At 45.9% G+C, this 25,338-nt stretch overlaps 1 protein-coding gene across 1 annotated transcript in view; it reads right to left on the bottom strand.

Moving 5' to 3' along the window:
* Positions 1-23,894, bottom strand: part of PDZD7 (PDZ domain containing 7) — a 721,728-nt gene extending 697,834 nt beyond the window's left edge. The window contains exon 1 of the mRNA XM_086922676.1: positions 23,651-23,894. The gene's annotated coding sequence lies outside the window, so the exon portion shown is untranslated. The remainder of the gene's footprint in view (positions 1-23,650) is intronic.
* Positions 23,895-25,338: the final 1,444 nt, after the last annotated feature.

The raw sequence follows: 25,338 nt of genomic DNA, 5'->3' as shown, positions 1-25,338 counted from the left end.
CGCAAGGGCAAGTAATCGTGTAGACTACATTTTTTGTGTTGCAATTGGTGAAGTATCGTTGTTCCCAGGTGGTGCCGTTCCCGAATGTCAGGATACTGCTTTTCTGTGTCAGGTGGCAGCTGCTGCAGTTCCCACACGCGAAATGACCTTTTACCCCAATGGTGTTTTGCCTTGTGGTCGTGTTTGGTTTTGGTCTGGTATGCACGAAGATGTCTTTGAGGTTTCTTCCTCGACGATGGGCATGCATAGGTTTCTCAAAGTTCAGTGTACGGCAGTTCAGTATCGCCCAGTGTTTGCTCTGGTCCCTAATCTCATGGCACTGCTCAAGAGATTGGCTGGTCTTGATAATAAAAACAACGGCGAGGATTACCCAAGAATTGAAAATAGAGATCAATAAAATTGAAGTGCAATTAAATACATATATATCCCCTGCTGATTTGAAAACAAGACTGGATGAACTAAACCAGCAAATGACAGAATTCGAGTTTACATTGAAACAAAGTAAATTAAATAAACTAGGTAAGGACAAAGCTAAATTTACACCAGAAGGAGCGTACCCCTACACTAAGCCAGACAATGTCTCTAAAAAATCCAACAGCGATGTTGACAGCGATTGCTCGGACAACGGGTCTTCGAGTTCCAATTCCAGTGGCAACAGAGGGTACAGACCATGGAGAGGGGGATGGAGACAAAGGAGTCAGCAGTTCCCCAGACAAAGAGGATGGAGAGGCTACCAACCCCAACCCCAGTATCAACAATACATGGGCCCACCACAATTCACCCCTTTCCAGTTTGGACCACCAACTGCAGGACCAAACTACCAACAATGGAATCTGGATTACAATGATGGGTTCTATGGCCCACAACCTTTTTTAGGTACAGGCCCCGGAACACGGGGACGAAACAAAAAATGCAACAACGTTGCATGGGAGGACCAGGAGCAGAACAACTCCAGAACCACGAGGAGCATGACAGGATCCCTCCCGAGCACCTCAGCACCGAACAAGAGGGGGACCTAGTGGTAAATCTCACACCATGGCCCCCAACTGATACCCAAAGAAACGTGCTGAACAAAGGACTTGGGTTTGTGCCTACACACAAACCGGATATTTTCAAATTGAACATGGAACTACACGAATTCATGAGAAAACTGAAACTACAGACCTTCTTCCATGACAAACCAACCACTGAGGGGACAACAGACACCGGCTTAAGACCTAAGCCTACCTTTACTCCACCGGACTCCTCGTTACCAATTGAAGTCCTAACCTTTGAGAAGGCTGTCATAACGGAAATCAACAAACTCGACCTATCGGACACCAATGCCTTCCACAATACTAGCAAAAAAGAACAACAAGCCATAAGAGAATTGACGGACAACAAAGAGCTGATTATAAAACCAGCTGACAAAGGCGGAGCCATTGTCTTACAAACCATTGAGGCATACGACACGGAGTGTATGCGTTTACTGTCAGACAGATGAAACTACACAGTACAACAGGAAGACCCTACTGAGAGATTACGCACCAGAATAGGTGGGATGGTTGAAGAAGGACTGGCACATGATTGGTTGAGCAAAAAGGAAGCGGAGTTTTTACAACAAACATCACCACGCATCCCCTATTTTTACTGTATACCGAAAATCCATAAAAACATCTCCAACCCACCTGGCAGACCCATCGTGTCGGGGATTGGCTCCATCCTTGAGCCACTTTCAAAATTTGCCGATGCTTTTCTACGCCCATTGGTACAATCTACCAATACCTACCTCAAGGATACAAAATCAGTCCTGCAACTACTGGAGGACAAACTGTTTGACCCAACCAAACAACTGCTGATAAGCTTGGACGTGGAAAGCTTATACACAAGCTTACTGCATGATGAAATGCTCCTAATCATTGAGGAAGTTTTATTCACAATCGCATAGAAATATCAGACACCAAGAGGCATGGTTCTCGAATGCATCTCACTTGCTCTACAGCACAACTTTTTCCAGTACAAAGAAACCATTTACTTACAAAGCCATGGCACCAGCATGGGCAGTACTTTTGCTTCTAGTCTGGCTGGACTTTATGTCCACCACCTAGAGACAATCAAAATACTGCACACGGACAACCCATACAGGATTAACATCAATACCTGGAAAAGGTATATTGACGACATCCTCATAATCTGGGACGGGGATCACCAAACTGCTGTCAATTTCCTAACTGAATGCATTCTTGAAATTCACAAGCACTGTCTCAAACCAATACCTGGTCTTTCTCGATCTCAACATCTACACAGAAGGGGGTAAACTCAAAAGTAAGACTCACTTTAAACCTACGGCAAGAAACTGCCTTCTACGGTATGACAGCTTCCACCCGAGACACCTGAGAGAAAATTTGCCATATGGTCAATTCTTACGCCTGAGACGCAAATTGTACAGAACTCAGCCAATTCAGATCACAGGCTTGTGACCTGAAGAAGAAACTTATACAGAGGCAGTACCCAACCAGAATTATTGACAAAGCCATGAAAAGGGCTAAAAACAACCACAGGGAGGCCCTTTTGGAGGACAAACAACCAAGTAAAGACGAAAACAGTCGACCAATCTGCGTCACAACCTACTCAACGGTATCAAATGGAGTGTCCAAAATCGTGAGCAAACACTGGGCGATACTGAACTGCGGTACACTGAACTTTGAGAAACCTATGCATGACCATCGCCGAGGAAGAAACCTCAAAGACATCTTAGTGCATACCAGACCAAAACCAAACACGACGACAAGGCAAAACACCATTGGGGTAAAAGGTCATTTCCCATGTGGGAACTGCAGCAGCTGCCACCTGACACAGAAAAGCAGTATCCTGACATTCAGGAACGGCACCACCTGGGAACAACGATACTTCACCAATTGCAACACAAAAAATGTAGTCTACGTGATTAATTGCCCTTGCGTCTTGAATATGTGGGCATGACCACCAGAGCTGTCAAGACTAGAATAAATGAACACAAAAGCAATGTTCGTTGTAAAAAGACCACGACCAAAATGGCAACACACTAGCTTGAGAAACAACACTGTGTGAACGACCTAAGATGGACAATAGTTGAACATTTGTCGTCAGAAACAGGTTTATTCCAAAAAGAACAAAGATGGGTGTTCCGCCTTGGGACACACATCCAGGGATTCAACGATGATGTCCCCTGGAGCCAGCTGTCCCACTAACATAGACATCCTTTGCCCTCATACCTGTAAATTACTAAGAACCGAAAAAGAATTCATGCAGCTCTCTCTACTCCGACAAAGTCGATTTATTCTTTTCACTATTTGGAATACTTTTGCACTTTATAGATCACCATTGAAAACCCTATAAGCAGTACCACAATAACGAACAACACGGTACACGATACATCCCTGACAACGCATGCGCGGCATATAAGACACTATGCGTGCGCGGTACCACGGACTCAACTGAGCATGCGCGCAGTCATAACGCATGCCGGCAGAGCACACCGCACCACGGGATCAAAACAAAAGACCGGATCTACCTTATATGGGGTTACAAGCAATTTAACACTTACCGCAAAGAATGGCGAATTACTCTTATTTGGGCATTTCAACACATCCGCTAGACATCCTTAAACGATCACACTAATGAGGATGACAGGGTATAAATACCACACAATAGAGTCCCTCAATCATTCCAGCGGAGCAGCGTGTGGGGCAGTACGGAGGACAACTCGTCCCGAGTTCGTGAGTATAGAGTGACCAAAACAGATACATTACTTCTGAGAAAGTAAGTAAAAACTGTGTTTTAAAACCAAATCCATTTATCCATCTAGATTGCACAAAATAGCAATCAACCCCCAGACGTTCTAGAGTGCTCATGAAGCAAGCAAGCTTTTCCCAATGAGTATGACCAACACTTCTTCTTTTACAAATAATATGTGTGTTTTCTATGTTGTATGTCGAGTCTGTTATTTTCCTCCACAGGGCCAATTTTGGCAAATGGTCTGTTCCAGGTGACTGCACCTGTCTGAGCCACCCAATTAGGGTAACCATCTCCATTTTCTTTTTCCTTTTTTCAGGTCATGCAAATGCATGTATCCTGAGCCAAAAAAAACGCTGCAGGCACACTATAGCCTTTAAATTTTGAAATACACAAAATAATTTTCACTTTTTGTTATTAACAAATAAAATAAATTAGAGAAACCTGAGTAAGGTGGAGAAGTTGTGCCCCCGTACTGAAGAAGGAGCACATGCTCTGAAACATGTCGACGCACACCTGAGGTACTGTCCATAAACACGACAGACAACCTCGCACGTTATTCACAACCCAGCCTGGGGTTGTGAATAAAAAAAAATTCCCAATACACCCACGATCCAGGTACTTTTTAACTCTTCACTAAATCCCACCACTCACTTAAAATATCCCTTTCACCTACACCACATGCACCACACATAGTCATTACTATCAGTGCTCCCGCGTAGTCGTAGGTCGCAGCACGCCGCATAACGCTAGAGGGGTGCGAAGACCCCTATGATGAAGCATGACACCAAGGGGCCTGTTGGTGTGTGAGGGGTATTTTAAAAAACACTGAGTGTTCCCACACCCTGTTGGGCTACACCCCTCCAAGTCACTATTAGTAGGATTCCCCTTGTAATTCTCAAGACGTCTGAGCCACGTCTTCCACCTTGGGGATGCCGTGGTGGGGTCAGCTGCTTCGCTGAACGGGGGTAACATGCCTGTGGGAGCATGCTGTGTGACGATCCATACTGAGGCCAGGTTCTCTTTGGGGTTGTCCCCAATAGTGTCTTGGGACCGTGTCCTGGCACTGTATGGTGTGGGGTCTGCAGGGTCTGAGCCGCGCCCCTTGTGTGCTTGTCCTGCATGCTTGACTGCTGCTTTCCTGCTGGGCCATGTGGGACCCCCTTTCGTGGACGCTCTCACCTGCCACTTGTCTGTAGCCTTGTGCCCTCAAACGTCCTAGTTCGCCACGTCAGTGGCCTTTTTTCGCCCGTGCTGGCATTGCCTTTTGTAGGCGGTCTAGCACGTGCCTCGGGCTGTGCCTGGGCTGCAGGTCGACCACGAGTGAGTTCGCCTTACCGGCAGATGCTGGGTTGTGGAGGCATGGATTGCGCTCTTACTCCGTTATGTGACGTGTTGGGCTGCCAGGGCTGTGCGTTGTACTGCTGGCACGGTAGGGCACAGGAGCGTGGTTCTGGCTCCCGTCCGTGTGGGTGCAACATATCAGGTGTCAGCCGGGACCATCAGCTAGACCTCTGACTCATTACAATAACAAATGATTAGAGTGCGAGATGTTAAAATAGTGTAAACATGGGGTGCGTGGTCTGGACGCCGGCTAAGATGGCGGCGTGACCCAGAGGCTCCGTCACCGTCCTCCGCACCTCACCGTTTTCTGGCAGTTATTCCGCACCTACAGCGGAAATGATCCTGAGCTCTTGCACCGGAACATGAGGAGAGCCTAGCGCCCTCATTGTTTTCCGGTTTTGGCCAATTTCGGAGGTGTTTGTCACGGAGTCCCGTTTCCAGTGACCTGCGGCCGCTATTTTGAGTGACAGCCACGTTATCGAGCAGCGGCCGCCAGGAGGCTCCTACAAGCTCCTGTCCTACTCCTTCGCCCTCTGGTGGGCTCTACACACCCTACTACTTGCTGGTGAGCATTCCAGAGTGACATTTATCTTTATCTCTGCCTGTTCCACCTTCTGCGGCTCGTCATTGCAGATATGAGCGCCATTTTGAGGCTCTTGTGATTCTCCTCACGACCTGCTGTTCCCCGGACCTTCAGTATGACCTGCGGGTGTTTCCTCGGCAGCTCCCCCCTCAAGTACTCTTTCTTCATGCGCTTTTGAGATTGCCTGACTTTCCCAGGATAACTCTATTTCCCAGCAGCGCTTCAGCAGTGTATGACGCACCCCCTTTTGCGTGCCTCTTTGCTCCTCCACCTCATCGTTCCTGTATGGAAGTGGGACATGCCTCCTTATGATCTCCCAGTGTTTTCTACTCTTGAATCCTTCTGGAGCATCACTTCTTCCCTCATGCTTGTCGCAAATTGCATTCTACTTTGCAACTCAACCGTTGTCGCTCTGTAGATTTGAGGTGGGGTTTCCTCTTCTAACTACATTTTCTGCATTTACCACGCTTCTTACTACATCATAAGAGGTCCTCTTGCTCTATTGACTTTTTGACTCTTCTTCCTTGCTCCCCTATTATACATGGGGAAATTGCGCAATTTAAAGATAAACCTTAGATATGTGTGTACACGGTCTGTGTGCACATCACAGTGTTTGGGCACTCCCTCTGGTTCATCAAATGTGAATAGACTCCATTGATTTTTCAAAATTTCTTTAATTTGAATGTATTGTCGTTAGTCTTTCAGTAGTAGATCAATTTCATCAACTTTATATGGCTTTACACAAAATCATCGTCGCTCCAATGCATTTCGGGCCGATTGCCCTTTCTCAAGGAGCTCTGAAAATAAGAACGATCTGCGTTTGCATCAAGTTGCATAGTATTGTGGTAATATAACAATGTTCAAAAACAACCATTTCCCAGTGATGATGGTGAAAACAAATGGAACATAGACGGTGCGTGTATGATGGGTGTGGTAAAAACCGGGGGTCGGTCAAGATAGTGTGAAATGCCAGGTCGGCTGATCGTGCTGGAGAATTAAGGGCGCACCCAGGGGAAGTGGAAGTGGGTCTATAAACAAGTAGCAGCACGAGGGGTGTGAAAAATAAAGTTAAACGCTCACGTATCAATTCAGCTGTCATGAGGTGCTGAAACGAACAAAGTAAATGAAATTAGCGTTTGAGGTAACAAAAAATTGGCGAGTGTTAACATAGCGAGGGTCGGCTGGCAGAGGCTAAACTAAAAGCTTACCGGAACGGGATTCTATGAAGGGACTATCGAGGTCTCCGTGTCTGCTGGCTGCTAGGTAAAGCTGCCGGGTTGGTGTATGGGTGACTCACAGGGGAAGCTGGTTCAATATAAACGAAGGACTCAGGTTGACAACGAGTGGTGGTGAAGATCAAGGAAGGACAAATCTGAGGCGAACGGAGGGGCCATCTTGGAAAGGGCAAAGTGGGGAAAGACTAAGGGGATGAATGTAAACATGTGTGTAATCGGGAAAGATGCAAAAAGTAATATGTGGAAACTTTTCGCCTCAGATTTGTCCTTCCTTGATCTTCACCACCACTCGTTGTCAACCTGAGTCCTTCGTTTATATTGAACCAGCTTCCCCTGTGAGTCACCCATACACCAACCCGGCAGCTTTACCTAGCAGCCAGCAGACACGGAGACCTCGATAGTCCCTTAATAGAATCCCGTTCCGGTAAGCTTTTAGTTTAGCCTCTGCCAGCCGACCCTCGCTATGTTAACACTCGCCAATTTTTTGTTACCTCAAACGCTAATTTCATTTACTTTGTTCGTTTCAGCACCTCATGACAGCTGAATTGATACGTGAGCGTTTAACTTTATTTTTCACACCCCTCGTGCTGCTACTTGTTTATAGACCCACTTCCACTTCCCCTGGGTGCGCCCTTAATTCTCCAGCACGATCAGCCGACCTGGCATTTCACACTATCATGACCGACCCCCGGTTTTTACCACACCCATCATACACGCATCGTCTATGTTCCATTTGTTTTCACCATCATCACTGGGAAATGGTTGTTTTTGAACATGGTTATATTACCACAATACTATGCAACTTGATGCAAACGCAGATCGTTCTTATTTTCAGAGCTCCTTGAGAAAGGGCAATCGGCCCGAAATGCATTGGAGCGACGATGATTTTGTGTAAAGCCATATAAAGTTGATGAAATTAATCTACTACTGAAAGACTAACGACAATACATTCAAATTAAAGAAATTTTGAAAAATCAATGGAGTCTATTCACATTTGATGAACCAGAGGGAGTGCCCAAACACTGGGATGTGCACACAGACCGTGTACACACATATCTAAGGTTTACATTTTGGCGCAAACGGACGGTTACGCCACCAGTTGGAGCACCTCTAACAAAACTATCTTTCAAAAATACCCATTCAAAAAGAATCCTTTTCAACGCGCAGTGCATTTCCCATACCATTTTTTTGCAATTTAAAGATAGCCACGATTTCAAAGCTGCCTCTTAGTTCTGACTCTGATACTGCTGCACAAGATATGGAAGAAAGTATGCCGTCCAAATCTGATTCTCAGCAAGGGGCCATCCCTAAGAGTCATTCTGGAGGCAAACTGCCTACTTCCTCCGTTTCAACCTCATCCAAACGCCTGAAGAAGGACCCACCATCCCCTGGGAGTGCCTCCTCTGCTTCTGCTATGGAGCTCATCTTGGAGGAGTTACGTGCTTTCAAACCCTTTATGGAGGCCACTGCAAGCAACATGCAAGCCATGCAGGAGAAATGATCATCACTGGACTCCCGAGTTTCCTCTTTGGAGTTATCCTCAGACTCTTTGCATTCCACCTGTTCGCGCATCCCTTCAATAGAATCAGAGATCCTACAACTTAAACGTCTAACGGAGGATTTGGAAAATAGGAACCGCAGAAACAACCTGCGCTTATACGGCCTTCCGGAACTCACAGAGGGAACCAATCCTACTCTCTTCTTCCAGTCCTTCCTGGCCAAGATCCTGGATGCTCCGGCCTTGTCTTCCATTAACATCCAGCGCGCTCATCGCCTCGGCCCTAAGACTACCTCCAAGCCAAGGGGCGTCATCATGTTGTTCCTGCAGTTCACTGACCTCTTGCAGGTCCTTTCAGCCGCCAAACTCAAAAAACAAATTATGTGGGAAGGTCATCGTCTCTACCTCTCTCAGGATGTCTCCAAGGCTACTGCCGATCGAAGAAAGAGATTTTTGGACATTAGACCTCAACTCCGTGCTCTTGGCGCCAGATATGGTCTTTTGCATCCGTGTCTTTTCAAGGTTACATACAAAGACAAGACGACCACATATGAGGATCCTGCAGCTCTACGCGCCTTTCTTCAACAACACGTGACAGATGTTATGGACACTTCCAAACCTGGTTGATTAGCTTTTTACTCGCTTTGATCCTTTCATGATGCAGCTTTGATGTTCTCTTGCTTGGCGTTGTTGCTGTATTGTGTTTCCCCTTCCTCATGGTTTTCGTTCTCCTGATTGTCGCTCCCTTTGATAGTTGTGTTGCATTCTCTCCTGATGTATGTTTCCCTGGTTGCTATCCCTACCTGATGTTTATTATAATGGATGTTATTTAACCTTTGGTGCTGTTATAATTTCTGTTCCTTATTTACTTTCTTGATCCCTTTCAGATTCCCGCACCTCTCCTAATTTGTTTTTTCTCATTTTTCAGATGTCTTCTTCCTCTCCATCCTACCGTATCCTATAGTCCATGTATGCTGCCCATTTTTGACTTGTATCTTAGAGGTTTGGTGTCGACCCTGGTTGTCATTGTCGCCGTCTCCCGCTTCCGCCACCCTCATTCCTGTTCTGGTGTTTTCGTTTTCGTAAGTATGTTTTTCAGTCGTCCGTTTTGGACGTGTACTGTCTTCCTGATCGTTCTCGTCTCTGTTCTCTCTCCTCCCTTTTTCCTTCTGAATTTTCTCACCATCTCTGCTTTTTTATCTTCACCTCCTTTTTCCCCCCTCTCTTCTACACTCTTCTTTCCTCTCTTTTACACTTTTCTATTACCTCATTTCTTTTTCTCAAATTTTTCTCTTCAATTCTCATATGATTATTCCTTGCTCTCGAATAGTCTCGTTTTTCTCTCTTTTCTAATTTTTACAATTTTTTCTTGTTCATTGCATTTGTTAAGCATGTTTTTCTTATCAATCTTTTTATACTGTTTTATTCCGAGTTACAACTTGGAATGTTAAGGGATTAAACAATCCCATCAAAAGGCAAAGGGTTCTATAGCATTTTGCTAGATTGCATACAGATGTTGCCTTCCTCCAGGAATCTCATTTATCCGAGGAGGAGGCTCTCAAGTTGAAACGTTGTTGGGTGGGCCATGTTTTCTGCTCTCCTACTGTTGCTAAAAAGAATGGCGTTGTGATTTTACTTCACAAAAAGTTAAATGTTACCTCTATTTCGCATGAATGTGATGTTAATGGTCGTTGGGTCATTGTTAATCTTTTAATTGATAACATTCCACTCACTTTTTTCAATGTATATGCCCCTACAGGAATTGATAATTCTTTTTGGCGCTCTATCTCGGACAAGCTTGTTTCCCTTTCTGGAGACTATATTCTCTTTGGTGGTGACTGCAATCAAATTATGGACCCCTTCCTAGACCGGAACTCTAAGACCAGATTTACTCCCTCCAAAATGCACTCTCAATTTGTCAAAACTTCCCAACACAACGCCCTAGTGGATATATGGAGATTATGCAACCCAGACCTCAGGGAATACAGTTTCTTCTCCCCCCCGCACCATTCCCAATCCCGCATTGATCACATTTTCCTTAGCAAGTCCCTAGCTCAACATGCCATCCGTTCTGAAATAGGCTCAATCCTCCTTTCTGACCATGCCCCTGTCTTTGTGGATTTGGATCTCCTCCCCTTTTCTCCACCCTCGGGCAGATGGAGATTTAACAACACCCTGCTTAAAGACCCCAAATTCTGCTCTGAATTCTCTACCTTCGCTAACGAGTTCTTCCTTCTTAATCATACTCCTGATTCATCTTTCGTCATGGTTTGGGACTCCTTTAAAGCAGCCTCTAGAGGTTTTATTATCAACTTCGTCGCACAGCGAAAGAAACTTCGAGAAACCAAATCGGCTCAAATCCTGACAGATATTAAGTGATTAGAGCTTGAATATTACTCCTCCTCTTCTGACTCCTCCCTTAAGCGTCTTATCGAGGCAAAGATCTCCTTCAACAAGTTCACGACCGAAGCAGCCTCTAACATGTTATTAAAATGTAACTCTAGGTATTACGGTGGTAAAAATAAGATGGGGAAGCTCCTTGCCAATTATTTGAAAATCCGGAAGGAGCGTACGAAAATTGAATCCATCCGTACTTCTTCAGGTGCCTCTTGTTTTAAGGATAAGGAAATTCTCTCTGAATTTGTCAACTTTTATGATGCCTTATACACTCCTGAATCCGTTCCCTCACCCTCAGATCTTGATTCTTACTTCCAAGCATTACCCTCCCCTTCTACTTCCCATGTTGATTTTGCCTCATTAGACCTTGATATCTCCCTTTCAGAGATTTCTCTTGCGGTTTCTAAACTGCGTCATGGCAAAGCCCCTGGGCCCGACGGCTTTACTGTCGAGTTTTATTCCCACTTTGCTTCTCTCCTTCTTCCTAAACTCCTCCTTCTCTTCCAATCCTTCATTACAACTTGTGCTTCGAGCGGTTCTTTTCAGCTGGCTTTGATTTGCCTGATTCCCAAGGAGGATAAAGATCACTCTCTTTGCAAAAACTACCGCCCGATTTCTCTCGTTAACACGGATTACAAAATATTAGCTAAGATTCTCGCTCTCCGAATGGATCCCCTTCTTCCTGACCTACTTGGCCCTGAGCAATCTGGGTTTGTGAAAGGTCGCCTCTCTTCGGACAATGCGCGTGTCTTCCTTAACATTATCAGCAAATCTTCCCGGTTGAATCTTCCCTTTGCGGCTATATCCTTAGACGCAGAAAAAGCCTTTGATAGGATTGGTTGGGATTTCATGTTTCGAGCTCTCCATTGGTTTGGCAACTCTCCAAAATGTATTTCCCTAATTTCCTTGCTCTATTCTAATCCTCAAGCTTCCATTTTTGTTAACGGTATGACCTCCGATTATTTCTCCCTTCATAGGGGTGTACGTCAAGGCTGTCCTCTTTCTCCTCTTCTTTTCGTTATGGCTTTAGAACCTTTTCTCACTAAAATCCGACAGGATGATACCATTTCCGGATTTCATTTTGGCTCCCAACAGGTTAAACTATCAGTATATGCGGATGATATCCTCTTTTATTGCTCTGACCCTCCCTCCTCTCTACCTTCCTTTCTACAACAGGTCTCCTCATTTTCTGCAGTATCTGGCTATCGATTGAATGTTGACAAGTGCGAGGTCCTTCCTCTGAATTCTCTTTGCCTCCACCATCATTTCGCCCAATCCGGTTTCTCGTGGCAACACTCCAAAATTAAGTATTTAGGTGTCCTATTCGCTCCTACTCTCTCGGACACTCTTAAGCTTAATTTTACTTATCTCACTAAAAAGTTAGACACTAATATCACCCGTAGGCATCCACTCTTTTTGTCTTGGTGGGGACGACTTAATTCTATCAAGATGATGCTCTCTCCCCTCCTTCTCTACACCCTTTCCATGCTCCCGATGCGTATTCCCATTTCTTACTTCAAAAAAATTGGATTCTCTGCTTTTGAAATTCCTATGGCGCGGTAAACGCTCCAGAATTGCCCTTGCGACCCTTCGACAAGATAAAGCTCACTCCGGTGTCCGTTTTCCGGACTTTAGGCAGTACCATCGAGCCTTTTCTATGAAGCAAACTGCTCGGTGGCTCTCGGACGATCCCCCCTTTTATCCTCCCATATGGCTGTCCATGGAATCTTCTTTCATCTCTCCCTTCACTTTCCGTGAAGTTCTGTCCTTCACATCTTGCCCGGCTCGCCTCCACACCCCGGTTATCTCGCATTGCCGCACTCTTTTCCTTCCCTTCCTCTCTTCATCTTTCCCTTCCTCTCAATCTTTTCATGACAAACCTATTTGGTTCAATTCTCGTCTTCAAATTCGTAATCGCACGATTTACTGGAAGGTCTGGCATTCACGTGGTTTATGTTGGATCTCTCAATTACTTTCTCATGGTGTTCCTTTATCTTTCTCAGTCTTACAGTCCTCTTTTCACCTGCCCTCCAGCACCCGCTCTCAGTATGATTCGCTTTTACCTGTTCTCATCTCCTTTCTTCAATCCCTACCTCCCTCATGTGATATACCTGCTGATCGTCAGACCACCTCCTCCTTGCTGGAGTCTTCTCCCTCTACCTCTTCTCTTTACAATTCTTTTCGGTGTTCAGTAGATAGGGCAAAATCTAAACTTGAGGTTACGTGGGAATCCGATTTCTCTCAGGATTGGTCCACCCTTCTTTGGGATAAGATTTGGTGTAAACTTCATAAAACCTCTAGAGCTGCTAACACTACCCAAACTTTGTATTTTCTTTATAATAGAACCATATTTACTCCTCTCTCCCTCTCACGTTTCTCACCTGATACTTCTTCTACCTGCTGGTCCTGCCCTTTTCCCTCAGCTGATCTCAAACACATGCTTTTCGGATGTCCACACATTTACAAGTTCTGGATTTCCGTATGGGCCCAAATTCAGAAAATTTTTCACTTCCAAATCCCTTTCTCCCCTATCTTGATTTTTCTAGGCTCCTTATCTCCTGTACTCCCTCAGTCCCCTGGCCACTACCAACTCCTGGATCTCTTAATTGCTATTGCTTTTCACACTGTTACCTCTAACTGGAAACAAGCTGCCAATGTGTCTTATCGTTCCTGGTGGAATGCAGTCTGTTTCCATCATCGATTGGATACAAACTATGTCTCTCCCATCTCACTAGCTATCAAGCGGGACCTTTTATGGCTCCCTTTAGTATCTTATCTCTCTTCCAATGCTCCTGCTTGCCCCTCCTTAGCTCCTGATTCTGTTGAGGTTCGCAAACCACCTTGAATTTACTTTGCCTTTTTGTTTCATTGTTATTTCATCATTTGTATGCAGAACATTTATTTATCTTCTTTAATACCTTATATGCTCATATTTTACATGCTCATTGTAATACTTGTTTATTATACTTTGTAATATTCCTTAAGTTGTAATTATTATTATACCCTTTTGCTGTTTCTTCTTTTCCTCCTGTTGTATCTTACGTATGCCACCCCCCTGCACCCCAGCGCATGGTACCTTCCCCTCCCCTGCGCGTGAACTTCCTCTGGGTTCTCCCCTTCCCCATTGGTTCCCCCACATTCCATTCCCTCCCAGCTGATACCGTTGACACCAACTGTCATTACTGATGTTCCGCTTACCCACGCACCACCACCCGTGTGGGGCTGTTATAATAAACTTAACTTCATACTTCTTCTGCCTGCAGTCTGCTTTGTAACAGTGGCGACGAGGTTACCAGCGGAACTACAGCCTCACACCGTGGTACAGCTGATGGCCATTAACTTTGCTGAGATCGGTGATCGATCGATTCATCGGAATTATTCTTTATACCTTGGGAATTCCGGTACCTTCTCTTCATAAGCGGATGAAGATGTGGACTGCATAGCTGTCGAAGGTAGCGGAGCCGAGTGCCTTGATCCGAGATTTGAGCGTCTCAGAACGGCCAGCTGCTGCGCAACACGGAGGTAGGACCGCTACGGTACTTGAGGGATTTCCCTTCTCTTGTGCCCTCTGAAGGTGCTCGACGCTCTTCCCTGGCTGCGGCTGCCACAGCGCACTTCAACTCCTGTCAGCGGTGTATGCGCTTGCCGTGCGCATTCGAAAAAGGAAATTCCTGTCAGCTGTTTTCGCGCTTCTGATTCCACTCATCTGCGCATGCTTGGTGACGCGTGATGTCACTGAAACGCAGCGCTGGGGGCCATTTTGAAAAAAAAAACTTCATGTGAAATTGATCGTATTTCTTTTTCAAGCCCAGTGTTCGAGCCTGGCCTAAGCTCTGCATTTATTTATCATTGCACAATGTGTTTATAAGGGACAAACAAGGTCACAAATAACTGAGCAAGCACTTACTAAAGCCGATTCTGAATGATTGAAGGTGACAGCTGTTAACACTTCAAAAAGAAGTGTATAAAGTGACATTCTCAACCACATTGGAATCTTCCACAGTGTGAATCTTTAGCCAACAGTTTATCTACCGTCATGTGTGCTCTCAGTTCCTTGAATCTTTCGCAACCTCAGGCGTTTCTACCTCTCAAAGGTGCACCTTGCATGCCTTGGAAAGAGTATTTTGTTAATTACATTGAGACTGTTGAGGATGATGATTTCACTGCTGTAAAGAAGAAAAAAGTACTTTTGTACTGTTTGGGTCCTGGTGGACTTAAGACCTACAATAACATTGAGAAGAAAGTGAGAACAGGTGTTGATGTTTACCAACATGCCTTAGATGATCTAGACGATCACTTCTCGCCAATTGTGTGTGTTGCTGTTGACCGGTACAAATTCTCAAGAAGGAAGCAAGGAAAAGATGAAAGCATTGAAGATTATGTTGCTGCCTTGAACAACTTAGCCTTAACCTGCAGATTTGGAGCACTTCAAGAAGAGTTTGTGCGTGATCAAATAATTATGCACGCGAGCAACCCCAATATCCAGGACAAACTTTGGGTCAATGGCGAGGCTTCTTTGAAGGAGGTTGTTGCCCTTGTCAAGAAAGCTGAACTCACAGGCAGATGTGCCAAAGCAGTTTTGGATGAACCAGTGGAAATTAAAGCTATAAGGTCCTCCAATGCAAGCAAACTTAAACAGAAAGGAAACAAAATAGAAATGAGTCATGATTATCACAAAAGAAGTGAACCAAGCAGATCAAAGCTTAGCAGTGATAGACGTGGTAATACAAGGGACAATGATTTTCCTGAACTTAAATGTTATCGCTGTGGGTCTCCAACCCATCTAGCTGACTCAAGAAGGTGTCCAGCGTTACATCAAAAATGCTTGTCATGCGGAATGACTGGTCACATCGCTAAGGTTTGCAACAGGAAATTGTACAAACAAAGCAGACAGGTACGACAAATTCAAGAAGAGAGTGATTTCACTGAAAACATTCGGAGTATTCTGACTCCGACAGTGTCAGTTATGTTTTCTCAATTGAATATGACGTGTTAGAACTCACACCAACAAAGAAGAAAAAACCCATGTGTGATGTCAATTTAGGAGGTGTGACAGTCAATCTGATGGCAGACTCTGGGTCTCCCTTCACGATTATCAACGAAAATGTTTGGAAGCAATTCACGGATAAAATTGGCTCAACTCTTGAAAAACCTAAGGTTATTGCTAGAAGCTACACGGGAAACAACATAGAATTCCTAGGAACACGTGATCTGGAATTTGAATTTAAAAACAGGAGAGCATTTTGCCGACTTTATGTTGCAAAAAAAGGCCCCTCTGTCCTTGGCTGGAGTGACCAGGCTGATTTAGGCATCATGCTTGATCCCAATAGTGATGATCCTGTCTTGTCCATAAATGATTCCAGTAAATTGGCGATACAAAAAGACTTTCCTGAAGTGTTCTCAGGTAAAGTTGGTCTTCTTAACAGTTTCGAACACAAAATTGAACTCAAGGACTCAGCTGTTCCTTGCATTCACAAGGTAAGACATCTACCAGTGTCAGTGAGAAGTGATGTTCAAGCTGAATTAAACAGACTTGTCAAGGATGGCATTATAGAAGTGGTGGAATCGGCAGAGTGGGTTTCCCCCTTGGTAGTTGTGAAACGTCCCAATGGGAAAATTAGACTCTGCATCGATCTCAGGGACCTCAATAAGAACATTATTGTTGATCAATATCCTCTACCACGTATATGTGAAATGTTCAGTGCCACCAATGATATGTGTGTATTTTCCATAATAGACTTGAAATCCGCATATCACCAAATCCCCCTGCATGCGGACAGTAAAAAATTCACAACCTTTATCACACCCTTTGGTTGCTATCGGTTTACCAGGGTGCCATTTGGATTGGCCTCTGCCGCAGCACTTTTCCAAAGGGTCATGACATCCATTCTGGAAGGTGTTGATGGCATCAGGTTTTTCCAGGATGATATCCTGGTCATGGGCAGCAACCAATCGGAACATGACACACGCCTCAGGCAAGTATTTTGCAAACTGAAAATGCATGGTTTAACAGTAGAGTTAGACAAATGTAAAATCTCACAAGACAAAGTGATTTACCTGGGGCACACCATCAGCCGAGAAGGAATTAAACCCAAACAAGGTTTAGTGGACGCAATCCTCAATGCCCCATGTCCCTCAAGCAAAGAAGATGTAAGAGCCTTTCTCGGCTTGACGGAGTATTACTCCAAATTTATAAGGAATTTCTCTGAAAAAACCTACAGTATAAGACAATTACTGAAAAACAAAACCAAATTTGTCTGGTCACCTGACTGTCAGGACACCTTTGATACCATCAAAAAGGAAATCAGCGAGGCGCCTTTCCTCAAAGGTTTTGACCCCAAAGCAGATATCTACCTAACTAGTCAAGTCAAGTCAAGTCAGAGAATTTGTATAGCGCACTACATACCCAGAGGGTCTCAAGGCGCTTGAGGGGGGGTGGGGAATTACTTGTCGAATATCCACGTTTTAAGTTGCTTTCTGAATGCTAGGTGGTTCTGGGTAAGGCGAAGGTAAGTGGGAAGTGAGTTCCAGGTTTTAGCTGCCAGGTAGGAGAAGGATCTACCTCCCATGGTGGTTTTGTTGATGCGAGGTACAGTGGCAAGGGCTTGGTTGGATGATCGTAGCTGGCGGGAGGGGGTGTAGAAGGACAGTCGTGTGTTGAGGCATTCTGGTCCGATTTCGTAGAGTGCTTTGTGTGCGTGGGTCAGGAGCCGGAAAGTGATCCTCTTATTGACGGGAAGCCAGTGGAGGTTTTTCAGGTGACCAGAGATATGTTCTTTACGCGGGATGTCTAATATGAGCCCGGCTGAGGCCTTTTGGATTCGTTGGAGTTTTTTCTGGAGTTTAGCGGTAGTACCGGCGTAGAGGGTGTTTCCATAGTCCAGTCGGCTCGTGACCAGAGCGTGGGTGACCGTTTTCCTGGTTTCGGTGGGGATCCAACTAAATGTTTTTTTGAGCATGCGAAGAATGTTGAAGCAGGATGAGGAGACGGCGTTGACTTGTCTGTTCATTGAAAGTGAGGAATCCAGGATGACGCCCAGGTTCCGTGCGTGGTCTGTCGGGATGGGTGCTTTTCCAAGGGCTTCTGGCCATAAAGAGTCGTCCCATGCGGAGGGGGAGGTACCTAAGATGAGGACTTCTGTCTTATCTGAGTTCAGTTTCAGACGGCTGTGTTTCATCCATTCGGCTACTTCTTTCATTCCTTCGTGTAGGTTAGTTTTGGCGGTGCTAGGGTCATTGGTGAGTGATAGGATCAGTTGAGTGTCATCCGCGTAGGAGATGATGTTGAGGTTGTGTTGGCGTGCGATGACCGCGAGGGGGCTCATGTACACGTTGAAGAGGGTGGGGCTGAGTGAAGATCCTTGTGGTACGCCGCAGATGACTTCAGTGGCCTCTGACTTGAATGGTGGAAGGCGGACTCTCTGGGTTCTTCCGGTGAGGAACGAGGTGATCCATTCTAGTGCTTTTCCTTGGATTCCGATGTTTCTGAGGCGCTGTAGATGGGTGCTGTGGCAGACTGTGTCGAAGGCTGCGGAGAGGTCGAGGAAAATGAGGGCGACTGTGTTTCCATTGTCCCGTAGAGTTCGAATGTCGTCTGTTGCTGCGATGAGGGCGGTCTCAGTGCTGTGTTTCGCTCGGAAGCCGGACTGTGAGGAGTCGAGGGATTTGTTGGCTTCGAGGAAGGCGGCGAGCTGGTTGTTGACAGCTTTTTCGATGACTTTGGCCGGGAATGGAAGGAGCGAGATGGGGCGGTAATTTTTTAGTTCGGTGGGGTCCGCTGTGGGTTTTTTCAGAAGGGCGCTGAGTTCAGCGTGTTTCCAGCTTTCCGGGAAGGTGGCGGAGTTGAAGGAGCAGTTGATGACGTCTCGGAGGTGCGGTGCTATGATGGAGTCTGCTTTGTTGAAGATGTGGTGAGGGCATGGGTCTGTGGGGGATCCTGAGTGGATGGAGTTCATCAGGCGGATGGTGTCCTCAGTGGAGATTGGGTTCCAGTCATTGAGGATGTTCGAGGGGGGTGAAGGTCCAGCAAATGGTTGGGTGGGTTGGTCTCCGGGTTGGTTGTCGAAGCTGTTGTGAATGTCTGCAATTTTGTTGTGGAAGAATGAAGCTAGGGAGTCGCAGAGGGCTTGAGAGGGGGTGATGTCGTTAGAGTTGGCCGAGGGATTGGTAAATTCCTTGACGATGTTGAAAAGTTCCTTGCTGTTGTGGGCGTTGTTATCTAGTCGGTCCTTGAAGGCGGTTTTCTTGGCCTTTCGGATCAGTTGGTGGTGTATGCGGGTGGCGTTTTTGAAGGCGTCCTTGGTGCTGGTGGTTGGGTCTTTTTTCCAGGCCTTCTCGAGGGAGCGGCAGAGTTTCTTGGATTTCTTAAGATCATCGTTGAACCATGAGGCCTTCTTGCTGCCAAGTTTGCTTTGTCGTTTTTTCAGTGGTGCTAGGATGTCGGCGCTGTTGGATAACCAGAGGGTGAGGTTGGTGGCGGCTTGGTCGGGGTTTGAGGAGTGGGCTGGGGGGTTTAGAAGAAGCGATGAGGAGATCTGGTGGATGGTGATTTTGTTCCAGTTTCTTTGCAGAGTTGGTAGGGGGTGGTTGTTGGGTTTGGGCTTGTTGTAGGTAAAGTGAACGCAGCTGTGGTCAGTCCAGAGGAGAGCCGTAGTGTGGCTGAAGGAGACATGATTGCTGGAGGTGAAGATAGGGTCGAGGGTGTGACCTGCGATGTGGGTGGGGGTAGTGACCAGTTGTTTAAGTCCGAGGTTGGCGAGGTTGTCCAAAAGGGTGGTGGAGTTGCGGTCGTTGTTCTTTTCAAGGTGAAAATTGAGGTCTCCCAGAAGGATGTAATCTTTGGAGGGGAGCGCGTGTGGAGTGATGAAGTCCGTGATGTCCTCACTAAATTGTGCGCGGGGTCCTGGTGGCCTGTAAAGGAGGGTGCCTCTGAGTGTGGTCTTGGGGTCGATGTGGATCTGGAAGTGAAGGTGTTCAGAGTTGGCGAGATTGACGTCAGAGCTGGTTGAGATGTGGATGGATTTCTTATGGATAGCGATTCCTCCTCCTGTGTGGCCGGTACGGTCCTTGCGTATGATCTTATAATCTTCTGGGATGGCAATGGTGATGTCTGGGGCGGAGGAGGCGTTCATCCATGTTTCTGTAAGGAAGGCGACGTCCGGAGAGATGGTGTCTAGTAGATTCCATAGGTCAATGGCGTGCCTGTGGACCGATCGGGTGTCGAGCAAGATGCATTGTAGGTGGTTGGGGTCGGGAATCTGTGGTGTGGTCGTAGCGGAGTTGTTGTCGGTGCCGATGAATTTGCAGGAGTAGCATGAGAAAGGTCCATGGGTGTGTCCAGGAGCGGCTTGGACGCAGTTGGGGGAGCGGCCGGGGTTAAGGGCTAGGAGGGTGGAGGCGTCGTAAGTAATGCGGGAGGGGTGGACAATACGAGATGCAAGCAACAAAGTTATTGGAGCTGTGCTAGCACAGAAGGACTCATCTAACCAAGAATGGGTTGTAGCCTTTGCCTCCAGGTCGCTCACCTCTGCGGAGGAAAAGTACTCAGTCATTAAGCGCGAAATGCTGGCTTGTTCATGGGCGCTCAATTACTTCAGAGCATATGTGTGGGGATACAAAATCCATCTTCGCACAGACCACAAACCATTAATCAAGATACTATCTGCCTCTGGTCTACAAAATGCTTCACCAAGACTCAGCAAAATGTCAATCAAGTTGTTGGATTACAACTACTCGGCGGAATATTGGCCAGGTGTGAAAAACAAAATTGCGGATTTCCTCAGCAGACTACCTCTGCCTCACACGGAAAGCATGGTCACTCAAGAAGACGAGGAGAAGGTAGCTCTGCTCTTCAACACCGACCTGGATGGAATATCAGCGGAAGAATGGGGTCAACACATGTCGCGCGACTCTACACTGCATATGGTATGCCAATTCGTCAACTTCGCATGGCCAGATAAGCGCAACCTACATGACCATGTCAAGGCGTACTGGGAAACAAGGAATGAACTCAGTTTGGAAAACGGTGTGTTGTACAGAATGGGTAAAGCCATAGCCCCTGCCACGCTCAGAGACAAGATCCTAAGTTTGTGTCACGTTGCCCACCTTGGCATCACCAAAACTAAGCAGCGAGTCAGGTCAAGTTATTGGTGGCCGGGTATCGACAAGCAAATTGAGGTCCAGGTCAGGAACTGTGTTGAATGCTGTGACTCAGACAAAACTCTCAAAACTTCAAAAGTCAGTCTCTCTCCAATTCAACCCCCGCAAATGGCATGGGAGAAATTGGGCTTGGACATAGTGGGGCCCATCGAAGGACATAATGGAGAAATCAAGTACATCCTTGTGGCAATAGATCATTTCTCCAAGTGGCCGGAAATTAAGATTGTTGAGGAAATTGACAGCTCAAAATTTATAGATTTCTTGGACAAACTCTTTCTAAGTGAAGGTTTACCCAAATCAGTGCTCACTGATAATGGCCCGCAATTCTGTTCAGAGGCATTCAAGTCATTCCTTGCTAGGAACTGTATCACCCATCACACTACTTCAATTTATCATCCTGAAGGAAATGGCCTCACTGAACGTTTCAACCGTGTCTTGAAGGGACACATACAACTATCCAGAAATGCAAACTTAAACTGGGAAGAGGAAATATACAAACTTATCTGGGCATTCAGGATTGCTCCTTGTGCAAGCACACGCACAGCACCGTTTGTCCTCATGAGAAGCAGACAGCCTTTGAGCATTGATCTGGGGTGGATGTCTGAATCCAAACAAATTGAATGGTCACCAGAAAACATAAGGAATAACATCATCAAAGCACAGAAATACTACAAGGAATGGTATGATTCGAGACACAGCGCAAAGGATCATACATTCAAGGTTGGCGACCTTGTGAAAGTTCGTTTGGAAAAAAAAGTAAAGAAAGGAGAAAGCAGATTCACTGCCCCTCTTCACATTGACGAATTGTTTAACAATGCGGCAAGACTCAGTGATGGAAAAGTCTGGCACATGAGCAGACTGGCGAATTATCATCCTAGTGGCAAGGCCCACAATCAACAGCAACATGTTACGGTTAGCAATGATTTGTGGGTAGATGTTGATAGGTCTTGTGTTGAAGAGAGTAATATGTCTAGAAATAACAGCACACATGATCTCCAACCTGACTCTGACTCTGATGATGGTCAATCGACAGATCGGTCTGCAGGCGTCAATCCCAGCACTTCGACATATAATCGGAGTTGCCACGATGACCCTCATTCGGATTCTGAAGTTGCGTCTGATGGTCACAGACTCAGAGGTAGGTTCGGCAGAACCAACCTTGACTCCCATTCGGACACCGAATGTGCACCTAACTTACCGTCGGTCTCTGGAAGGTTTGGTAGAACCATCCGTAGACCTAAACGTTTGGATGACTTTGTGACTAATTGCCCACCAGTTTATGTACCCACTTGTTAATGGCCACCACATTCCGTGGTACTGTTGCCAAAACTCTCAAGAGAGGAAGATGTGTTGTATCTTACGTATGCCACCCCCCTGCACCCCAGCGTATGGTACCTTCCCCTCCCCTGCGCGTGAACTTCCTCTGGGTTCTCCCCTTCCCCATTGGTTCCCCCACATTCCATTCCCTCCCAGCTGATACCGTTGACACCAACTGTCATTACTGATGTTCCGCTTACCCACGCACCACCACCCGTGTGGGGCTGTTATAATAAACCTAACTTCATACTTCTTCTGCCTGCAGTCTGCTTTGTAACACCTCCCTCCCCCCTTTTTTCCCTTTTTCTCTTATTTCAATAAAATCAAACTTAAAAAAAAAAAAGTGTAAACATTGTGAACAATGAACGCGTGTAAAATTTATAACAATACTGTAGCACGCAAGCTTGCACTATTACGGTTCTCCTGAGTCTGTGAACCATGAGTGGATACAGCAGACTTGTAGAAACAAAAGAAAGATGCACCGTTGAATTATCTAAAATTGCACAGACAAAGAAGACACACAGACGCGACCTATTCATGAGGAGACCTCTGCAAGATCACTCAGGGTCAGGCCTTAGGTGCACATATAACAATAGAGAAATAATGCCCAGTCCGTACTTGAAAGATTTTAGCGAAAGAGCAAACAATAGCTAGTCTAAATGCATTTTAACAAAGTATATCTTAAAAGGGGCATAATCGGGTTATGTAAACCAATCTAAACAGAGCGACCTTTCCCAGTAGACGTAACATAAAGCAAAAGCAATTATCATGGACAGATGGAGTGTCCAAACTGATGGTGAAAATTGAAATAAGAAATAAATTCAACCTTCCGAACTTGTTTCAATGAGTTTCTCAATGTATAAATCATGCTAAAAAATGATGACGCCACAATCCGTCTCACAGTTAAACTTCAATTAAAACACACAGCTTAAAGTACAATTTATTTATTGAGTTGGAAATGGCGGCACTAAAATATAGGGGCAACAGTCAAGGCTTGAAATGGAAAAATAAAAGTGCAGGTAGCGAAACGAAAGGCATCAAGTACACTAAGGGTTTGTTTTGAAAAAAGACAAGGGAACTACTACAACCCTCTCGTGTTGGGAGGCTTAGAAGACAAATCGTGCATTTTATATTTCTGTCCGACAAATACAAAAGTCCAGAATTTCCTTTAAATTTCTACTGAAAAAGTCCCCATGCTTACTCCAAACGGTGCTGTTATGCATCAGTTTGAAAGTTTCTGCCAAATCCCCACAGCACGGGTGGCACAAAAGAAATAGCCGCCACCCTCCCCCCCGACCCCAGGTGTAAGCGATCCCCCAGAGCAGGTGCCAGCCCGGTGTGTGTGGCTCAGGCAGCGCGACTCACCTGCTGCTGTGACACAGGAGCGCTGGGGAGGCTTCAGCTTTCAGCAGCAGAGACCTGGTGACCTCAAAGCCTCCTGGGGTGCAGCCCCGGGGTCTGCCGTGGCCATGCCTTCCCGCCCTGGATGGAGAGCAGCGGTAAAAGCAAGCACACGCCCGCGGCCGAGGAGAGCCGTCTGTGCGGTGTTTCTGCTCGGGCACCAACCTCAGTTGACAGCTCTCATTACCGGACAGCTGGGTCCCGTGACGCGTGCGTCCGTACGTCGCACGTCACGAGGAAACACTACTTGCCTGGAGAGGTGAAGTGGACAGGATGCTTGGAGTCTCCGGTAGTCTCGGCAGCTAGTTAGAGGCAGCCTCCTCCTAGACACCTGTTGCAGGCGTCCTTGCGGGGGCCATTTGAAATCTTCTGCTGCCCTCTGCTGGTTGATGTTGATAATGTTAGCATCAATCAGTCAAAAGCCATTGTAGGAGCCTGAAGATTAGTTGGAAGAATCCCTGTAACTGTTTCCGTTTTAAGCCCCTCATTAGGAGTGGCCACGGTTAAGATGCGATACTTATTGCACCTTTTACCGTCCTGTACACCTACACATGGTCGGACCAGGAGAGAAAATAGGGACCGAAAATAAAAGAAGCCCCCATTAGGGAATTAGAAAGCTAAACAAAAGTGGCTCTTGTTAACAATTGTGGGCATTTTTAAACCTTTAAAGAGGTTTGCAATGTATGGGAGGTTGCATGGATTTTAGCTTGCTGCAGGCAAGGTTTGTTTTAATATAAGGAAATCAACAGTAAAAATCGGTACAACAAACCATAAAACAGTCTCACAAACAGTAAAAAAAAAAAACAGTCAACTCACTGACCTGTTAGACCAGCCCTTCTGGCACTACCCATTGCCATATAGGAAAGTCTGACCATGAATCTGGGATCGGAATTTAAAAGGTGCAATCATTATCGCCTATTACAAGTTGTGGCCATGTATGTATCTGTAGAACCAAACTCTGGGACCAAAAGCTACACTGGCAAAAACGCTAAAACCAGCAAGCTTCCTTAGTTTCCATGTGCAAGCTCTCTCTTTCCAACCATCCATTCTCTCTGTTCTCCTCCTTTCCTCCTTCTCGTCTCCCTCTCTTATCACGTTTTCTCTTCCTTCCCCCTTTTTCTCTCTGGAAGCCTCGCCCTGCCTACTACAAGTAACCTTGGGGAGATGGGAAGAGTGACAGAGGCACCAGGAGCACCCTGGGCATTCAAAACTGGCCCACAAAGGCACGAGCCCACTGGGGAAATGCCCAGAGGAATACAAATCCTGCCTTGACCTTTGTATTGTATTTACCGGACATTTCCCTCAGTTAATTTGAGCAGGTTTCAACTCCTGAAATTCACCTATAGACAATTCCCATGAGGTGTTAATTACTGTAAGACTTGTGATTACAATCTCTGTACAAACATTAGAAAAAAAGTCAATTCACAATGAGAGGAGGGAAGTTTATGATCAGAGGCCAGTTGAATGTAAAGGCAGGGCAGGCCAGTGGAGCAGTGTTTCGTCTATGAGAGGCTGAGTGAATGTCAGAATGACCAGCTTTTGACGTGTACATGTCAGTCTGTTATCTATCTATCTATCTATCTATCTATCTATCTATCTATCTATCTATCTATCTATCTATCTATCTATCTATCTATCTATCTATCTATCTA

This window comes from Lissotriton vulgaris, chromosome 5 (genome assembly GCF_964263255.1).
Source record: "Lissotriton vulgaris chromosome 5, aLisVul1.2, whole genome shotgun sequence".
Lineage (NCBI taxonomy): Eukaryota > Metazoa > Chordata > Amphibia > Caudata > Salamandridae > Lissotriton > Lissotriton vulgaris.
Note: the sequence above shows the minus strand (reverse complement) of the source record. Positions and strands in the feature narration are given on the sequence as shown.